This window comes from Callospermophilus lateralis, unplaced genomic scaffold (genome assembly GCF_048772815.1).
Source record: "Callospermophilus lateralis isolate mCalLat2 unplaced genomic scaffold, mCalLat2.hap1 Scaffold_289, whole genome shotgun sequence".
Lineage (NCBI taxonomy): Eukaryota > Metazoa > Chordata > Mammalia > Rodentia > Sciuridae > Callospermophilus > Callospermophilus lateralis.
In genome coordinates, this window is record NW_027513563.1 from 1,328,835 (window position 1) to 1,336,830 (window position 7,996).

A 7,996-nucleotide genomic window follows, 5' to 3' on the forward strand; every position below is an offset into this window, starting at 1 on the left:
CCAATCTTGCTGATACTTGGTGTTATTGATCAGTACACCAATCTCACTTGTTTCAAAATTTTGTTCTTATAGGTTGAACTGTTCATTTGCAGTAATACTTTGAAATTTTAGGTTTCACTCTGTTTTCTCCTTTGTAGAAAGATGAATTTGGAACTCTAAATCCAGCATGGTTTGTAGTAGCTCCTTGAAATCTGCAAAAATAATGTAGTTCTAGTATTGTCTCTATTGTTTCTTTCCTCTTGAAGTAGCCCTAAGAAGAGACTGGTGAAAAACTCTTTCCCTGAAATTGTTTGCCAAGCTTCCAAGTAACTACGAGTTTCCTGAAATATTAGCAAATATTTTTTCACCCAATCTTGGTAATACTTGGTGTTAATGATCTGTACACGAATCCCACTTGGATCACTAAATTTTGTTCTTCTAAGTTGATGCGATTTTTTGCAGTAACATTTTGAATTTTTAGATTTCACTCTGTTCTCTCCTATATAGATAGATGAATTTGGAACTCTAAATGCAATATGGATTGTAGTAGCTCTTTGAAACCTGACAATATATAGTAGTTCTCAGTTAGATGAATTTAGAACTCTAAATGCAATATGGATTGTAGTAGCTCTTTGAAACCTGACAATATATAGTAGTTCTCAGTTTTGTCTCTAAGGTTTGTTTCCTCTTGAAGTAGCACTAAGCAGAGACTGGCGACAAACTCACCTAAATTGGTTGCCAAGCTTCGAAGAAAGCATAATTTTCCTGAAATATCAGCAAATATTTTTTCACCCAATCTTGATCATACTTGGTGTGAATGATCAGGACACCAATCCCACTTGGCTCACCAAATTTTGTTCTTCTAGTTTGAAGCGTTCCTTTGCAGTAACAGTATGAATTTTTGATTTCACTCTGTTTTCTCATATATAGATAGATGAATTTGAAACTCTAAATCCAGCATGGTTTGTAGTAGCTCTTTGAATCCTGAAAAAATTAGTAGTTCTCAGTTTTATCTATATTGTTTCTACTTCTTGAAGTAGCCCTAAGCAGAGACTGGCGAAAAACACTTTCACTGAAAGGGGTTGCCAACGTTTCAAGAAACTAGGAGTTTCCTGAAATATCAGCAAATATTTTTTTACCCAGCTTGATGATACTTGGTGTCAATGATCTGAACACGAATCCCAATTGGCTCACCAAATTTTGTTCTTCTAGGTTGAAGAGTTTTTTTGCAGTAACATTTTGAATTTTTAGGTTTCATTTTGTTTTCTCCTATATAGATAGATGAATTTGGAACTCTAATTCCATCATGGTTTGTAGTAGCTCTTTGAAACTTGACAAAATAAAGTAGCTCTCAGTTTTGTCTCTAAGGTTTGTTCTCTGTTGAAGTAGCCCTAAGCAGAGACTGGCGAAAAACACTTGTATTAAAAGGGGTTTCCAAGCTTCCAGAAAACTAGGAGTTTCCTGAAATATCAGCAAATATTTTTTTCACCTAATCTTGCTGATACTTGGTGGTAAAGATCAGTACACTATTCCCACCAGGCTCACCGAATTTTCTTATTCTAGGTTGAAGCGTTCATTTGCCGTAACAATTTGAATTTTTAGGTTTCACACTGTTTTCTCTTATATAGATAGATGAATTTGGAACTCTAAATTAAGCAGGGTTTGTAGTAGCTCTTTGAAACCTGAAAAAATTAGTAGTTCTCAGTTTTGTCTCTATGGTTTCTTTCCTCTTGAAGTAGCCCTAAGCCAAGACTGGGGAAAAACACTTTCACTGAAAGGGGTTGCAAAGCTTCCAAGAAACTACGATTTTCCTGAAATATCAGAAAATATTTTTTCACCCAATACTGATGATACTTTGTGGTAATGATCCGTACACCAATCCCACTTTGCTACAAAATTTTGTTCTTCTAGGTTTAAGCATTTGTTTGATGTAACAGTTTGAATTTTTAGGTTTCACTCTGTTTTCTCCTATATAGATAGTTGAATTTGAAATTCTAAATCTAGCATGGTTTGTAGTAGCTCTTTGAAACTTGACAAAATAAAGCAGTTATTAGATATGTCTCTATGGTTTCTTTCCTACTGAAGTAGCCTTATGCAGAGACTTGTGAAAAACTCTTTCACTGAAAGGGATTGACAAGCTTCCAAGAAACTAGGTGTTTCCTGAAATATCAGCAAATATTTTTTCACCCAATCTTGATGAAACTTGGTGTGAATAATCAGGACACCAATTCCACTTGGCTCACCAAATTTTGCCTTCTAGTTTGAAGCATTCGTTAGCAGTAACAGTTTGAATTTTTAGGTTTCACTCTCTTTTCTCCTATATAGATTGTTGAATTTCCTATTCTAAATCCAACATGGTTTGTAGTAGCTGGTTGAAACCTGAAATATTAGTAGTTCTTGGTTTTGTGTCTATGGTTTCTTTCCTCTTGAAGTAGCCCTAAGTAGAGACTGGTGAAAAACACTTTCACAGAAAGGGTTGCCCAGCTTCCAGAAACTAGGAGTTTCCTGAAATATCAGCAAATATTTTTTCACCCAATCTTGATGATTCTTGGTGTTAATGATCGGTACAAAAATCCCACTTGGCTCACCCAATTTTGTTTTTCTAGGTTGAACCGCTCATTTGCAGTAACTCTTTTAATTTTTAGTTTTCACTCTTCTTTTTCCAATATATATAGATGAATTTGGAACTCTAAATCCAGCATGGTTTGTAGTAGCTCTTTGAAACTTGAAAATATAAAGTAGTTCTCAGTTTTGTCTCTATGGTTTCTTTCCTCTTGAAGTAGCCCAAAACAGAGACTGGCAAAAACACTTTCACTGAAAGGGGTTGCCAAGCTTCCAAGAAACTAGAAGTTTCCTTAAATATCAGCAAATATTTTATCACCCAATCTTGATGATACTTGGTGTTAATGATCTATACACGAATCCCACTTGGCTCACCAAATTTTGTTCTTCTAGGTTGACTCGTTCCTTTGCAGTAACATTTTGAATTTTTAGGTTTCACTCTCTTCACTCCTATATAGATTGATGAATTTGGAACTCTAAATTTAACATTGTTTGTAGTAGCTTTTTGAAACCTGACAAAATAAAGTAGTTCTCAGTTTTGTCTTTATGGTTTGTTTCCTCTTCAAGTAGCCCTAAGCAGAGACTGGTGAAAAACACTTTCACTAAAAGGAGTTTCCAAGCTTCCAAGAAAATACGAGTTACCTGAAATATCAGAAAATATTTTTTCACCCAATCCTGATGATACTTGGTGGTAATGATCAGTACACCAATCGCACTTGGCTACCAAATTTTGTTCTTCTAGGTTGAAGCCTTTGTTTGCCGTAACACTTTGAATTTTTAGGTTTCCCACTGTTTTCTCCTATATACATAGATAAATTTGGAATTCTAAGTCCAACATTGTTTGTCGTAGCTCTTTGAAACCTGACAAAGGAAAATAATTCTCAGTTTTGTCTCTATGGTTTCCTTCCTCTTGAAGTAGCCCAAAGGAGAGACTGGGGAAAAACACTTTCACTGAAAGGGGTTGCCACGCTTCAAAGAAACTACGAGTTTCTTGAAATATCAGCAAATATTTTTTCACCCAATCTTGGTGATACTTGGTGGTATATCAGTACACCAATCCAACTTGTCTCACCAAATGTTGTTCTTCTATTTTGCAGCGTTTTTTTGCAGTAACAATTTGAATTTTTCGGTTTCACTGTTTTCTCCTATATAGTTAGATGAATTTTGAACTCTAAATCAAGCATGGTTTGTAGAAGCTCTTTGAATCTTGACAAAATAAAGTAGTTCTCAGTTTTGTCTCTAAGGTTTCTTTCTTCTTGAAATATCCCTATGCAGAAACTGGCAAAAAACACTTTCACTGAAAGGGGTTGCCAAGCATGCAAGAAACTAGGAGTTTTCTAAAAATTAGCAAATATTTTTTACCCAATCTTGATGAAACTTGTTGTAAATGATCAGGACACCAATCCCACTTGGCTCACCATATTTTGTTCTTCTAGGTTGAAGCGTTCGTTTGCAGTAAGGTTGTGACACAGGAAGGAGTCAAATGTTAGTCAAGTGATTAAAAGTTCTTTGAATATGGTGATGCAAGAATATATCTCATAAAATATGGGTAGTAATATTAATACAAATTTAATATTGATACATATTAAGATTACATTTTTGAAATACACATAAAATTTCATATTGTTAACAAGATTTTAAATAAAATTTGTTTTAAGTACTGAGATAAGGTAAGTTTTTATGTAAAATTTTTAAGTTAGGGTTAAAAAATTAACATATATATGAGGATATACGAATATTCATTAGAATGTACATGTGAAATTCTGTATGAAAACAGATACATACATGTTCTGACAAAGGAAATAATAAAATGTGAGTCATGTGTTTACATATTGTATAAATATGGGAAATGAAATGATATATATTATAAAGGATTTATTGTTATAAAATATGTATATTAGATATTGAAAATTGAGTTAGAAGTAAAAATACCCTTTAATATTGATATAGGTGTAGATGGATTTATGTAAAAATTGGTTAATATGTAGAGGTAAGTTCAAGTTTAGTATAAAATTCTGGTTTTGAGTTAATGTTAGAATTAAAAAATTAGCATGTATATGTGGAAATAAAACTAGTCCTAAGAATGTACATGAAAATGTGTACAAAACATATATAAATATACATGTTGTGACACAGAGAAGTGTGAAATATCAGTCATATGACTACACTTTCTGTATATAGGTGGATTGGATGATGTATACTATAAATGATATATATTAATATATATGCAGATTTAAATTTGATAATTAAAATGGAAGTCAAAATAAAATTCAAAGTTTATATTGGTGTATTTTGATTCAAGTCAAATTTGACTTAGATATAGAGATAATGTAAAGGCAATATAAATTTTGGTTTGAGTTATGATTATGGTAAAGAATGGACACATATGCTGGAAAATATCTGTATTCACATGACTGACATGTAAAAATATGTAAAAAAACATAAAAGATACATGTCCTGACACAAGGGAGAGTGTTTTGTAAGTAATTTGATGAGACATTTTGTAAATATGGAGTGAGAAATAGATACCCTATAAATGATATAGTGATATGTATGTAAATTTATTATTGAAAATAGAAGTCAAAGTACACTCTAAAATTCTTATTGGTGTATAAAGGTTGAAGTAAAATTTTCCTTTCTTATATAAGTAACCTAAGGATCAATAAAAAATTTTGGATTGTGTTAAGGTTTTAGTGAAAGAATGAATATTTGAATTGGAAAATATCAATATTCATAAGAATATACTTTTCAAATATGTTTCATAACACACATGTTGTAAAACAGACATTAGTCAAATGTAAGTCACGTGATTACAAATTTGCTAAACATGGGGATAAAGAATATATTCTATGAACAATATATACCAGTATATATGCAAATTTAATATTGATAATTGAACATATAAGTTAAAATACACATAATTTTATTATAGTTTACTTGCTTTTAATAAAATTTGGTTTAGTAATTGAGATAAATTAAGTGTTTACATAAAATTTTGGTTTGAATTAGGGTTATAATTAGCAAGTGTTTGTGGAAATATTAATATTTCTAACAATACACCTATGAAATTATGTACAGAAACATACATGTAGTACTACAAGGAAGAATTAAAAAGTGAGCCATGTAATTACACATTTTGTAATGATGGGAATGCAAGGATACATACCCCATAAAAGATGTAGCATAATACAAATGCAAATTTAACATTGATAATTGAAAATAGAAGTCAGAATAGACTTTAAAATTTATATTCTTGCCAGTCACAGTGGTGAACACCTGTAATTCCAGCCACTCTGAATGCTGAAATGGGAGGATTATGAGTTTCAAGACAGCCCCAGCAGCAGCAAAATGCTAAACAATCCTGTCTCTAAATAAAATACAAAATAGGTCTGGAGATGTGGCTCTGTCCTCAAGTGCGAGTGAGTTCAATTCTGGTTTAAAAAAAAATCATATTTTGGTATATGGATTTAAGTAAAATTTGGTTTAGATATAGATGTAATATGAGGGTTAATATAATCCTTGTTTGCATTAGGATTAGGGGTAAAGACTGAAAATGTATATCAGGAAATATAAGTATTCATATGATTGTAAAAGTGAAAATATAACTGAAAACAGACACATGTTCTGACACAATGAATAGTAAAATGTTGAGTCATGTGATTACATGTTAGAAGTAAAATAAGTATCAATTCAAATTAACTTAATCATATTCCCTATTTTGTTTTTCAAACTCATTCCAATCTATACAGCAGAAATATTAAATGTTTATAAAACATACTTAATTTGAAATGCTTTCAATACAAAACAATTCAATCACAAAACAATGCATTATGGTCTCATCAGTACATTTATAAAACACTGTAATGAAAAACTAACAGTTTCAAATAAGTAGATGATATACACTATAGACATGTTCATCCAACTAATGACTTTAGACACAAAGAACACACAGTGTCAATTAGTGTTATTCTTTTAATTTTACTACATGAGACAATAAACCAAATGTTCAAGTTCTAGTAGTTGTAATAAAATTAAGCTACTTTCTAAAATAGATAAAAAAGGACTTAAGTTTGGGCTGCAGTTGTATCTCAGTGGTAGAGCACTTGCCTAGCATGAGTGAGGCACTGGGTTTTATCCTCAGCACCATCTAAAACTAAAAAATATACAAATTAAAATATTTTTTAAAGTATTCAAGTTTTTAGAAAATTCTGACTTTCCCATTGGCAACAGCAACGCAATGTGCCAAGAGAGCAAATCAGGAGTAAGGCATGTAGACTCCCATCCTGTTTCAAATCTGGTGTTACTGTAGAATACTGTAGAATACTGGGATTCTTACAAGAATCTCACATAAAGCCCAAGAACATATTCAATACAAAACTACCCTAGGTACCTTGGGGTTTTGTTGTTGTTGTTGTTGTTTTTCATTTTTAAGCAGCAATCTGAATTTAACCTAATAAGACAATCATTTTAGAAGTCATAATAGCTGGGATAGGTGTGGTGGGGCACAAGTGTAACTCAAAAACTCAGAAGAAAGAGGTATGAGGATAGTAAGCTTGAGGTCAGGCTGGGCAACTTACCAAGAACCAGTCTCAAAATTAAAAAAAAAAAAAAAAAAGAACTGTGGCTGGGGTTAGGTGATAAAGAACCTTTGAGTTCAACCCCCAGTTTAACAAAAACAACAAAATCCCACAGTGGTATTCATCTTTCTTTTCGACTGAAAAGGTAAAGTACAAGGGGTCACCACAACTTGTTACAGACTAAAATCCAACTAGTAATTCCAACACCACCTGCTGTTCTAGCAGGGAAGGCTACCAGGTAGTCTAGTGGCATTATCCATTTCCTCAGCACAACAGTCACAGGGGCAGAATAATACTTCCAAATGAGTGACATCATCAAGGTAGCTTGCAATATATAGAAGGGAACACTTAAAAATCATTTTATCTTGGCTAGTTGAGTAGTCCGTGCTTTCACTTAAGTCTTGAGCTGGTCCACCATCTTGTTGGTCTTCCAATCCAGCCTGGCATATCTCGTAAACTCATCCATCTTGTTGACCATGGAGAACTCTTGCTTCATATCCTGGATCTCTGCCGTCATCTGCGGCTCTGGCTCTGCCTCATTCTGCAGCACTCTGGACATGAAGGAGGACAAGGTCAGAAGGAGGATCAGAAGGACATTGCATCCAAACAGAAATCAGAGGACCAGCAGCCACGTCCAGCTGTGGGACTTGGTCAAGTTCTTCCATTCTTCTCAGATACTCCCTGCAGCCCAGGCACCTCTAACAGAAGCTCCAAGGGGATCTCATCAGTAGGCACACCCGCAAATGTGCAGTGAGTCCCACTAGACCTGCTTCCTTGAATGAGGTTTGTAAAATTTATTCCTACACACGTTATGTTTTTGATGCATTCTTTAATTGTTATAGCCCAACTTAGATTATGGATCAGCCCAATAAGCACCC

At 33.2% G+C, this 7,996-nt stretch overlaps 1 pseudogene; it reads right to left on the bottom strand.

The window, feature by feature from the left end:
• Positions 1-7,239: 7,239 nt before the first annotated feature.
• LOC143390319 (guided entry of tail-anchored proteins factor 1 pseudogene) lies at positions 7,240-7,764 on the bottom strand (annotated as a pseudogene).
• Between the last annotated feature and the right edge of the window lie 232 nt (positions 7,765-7,996).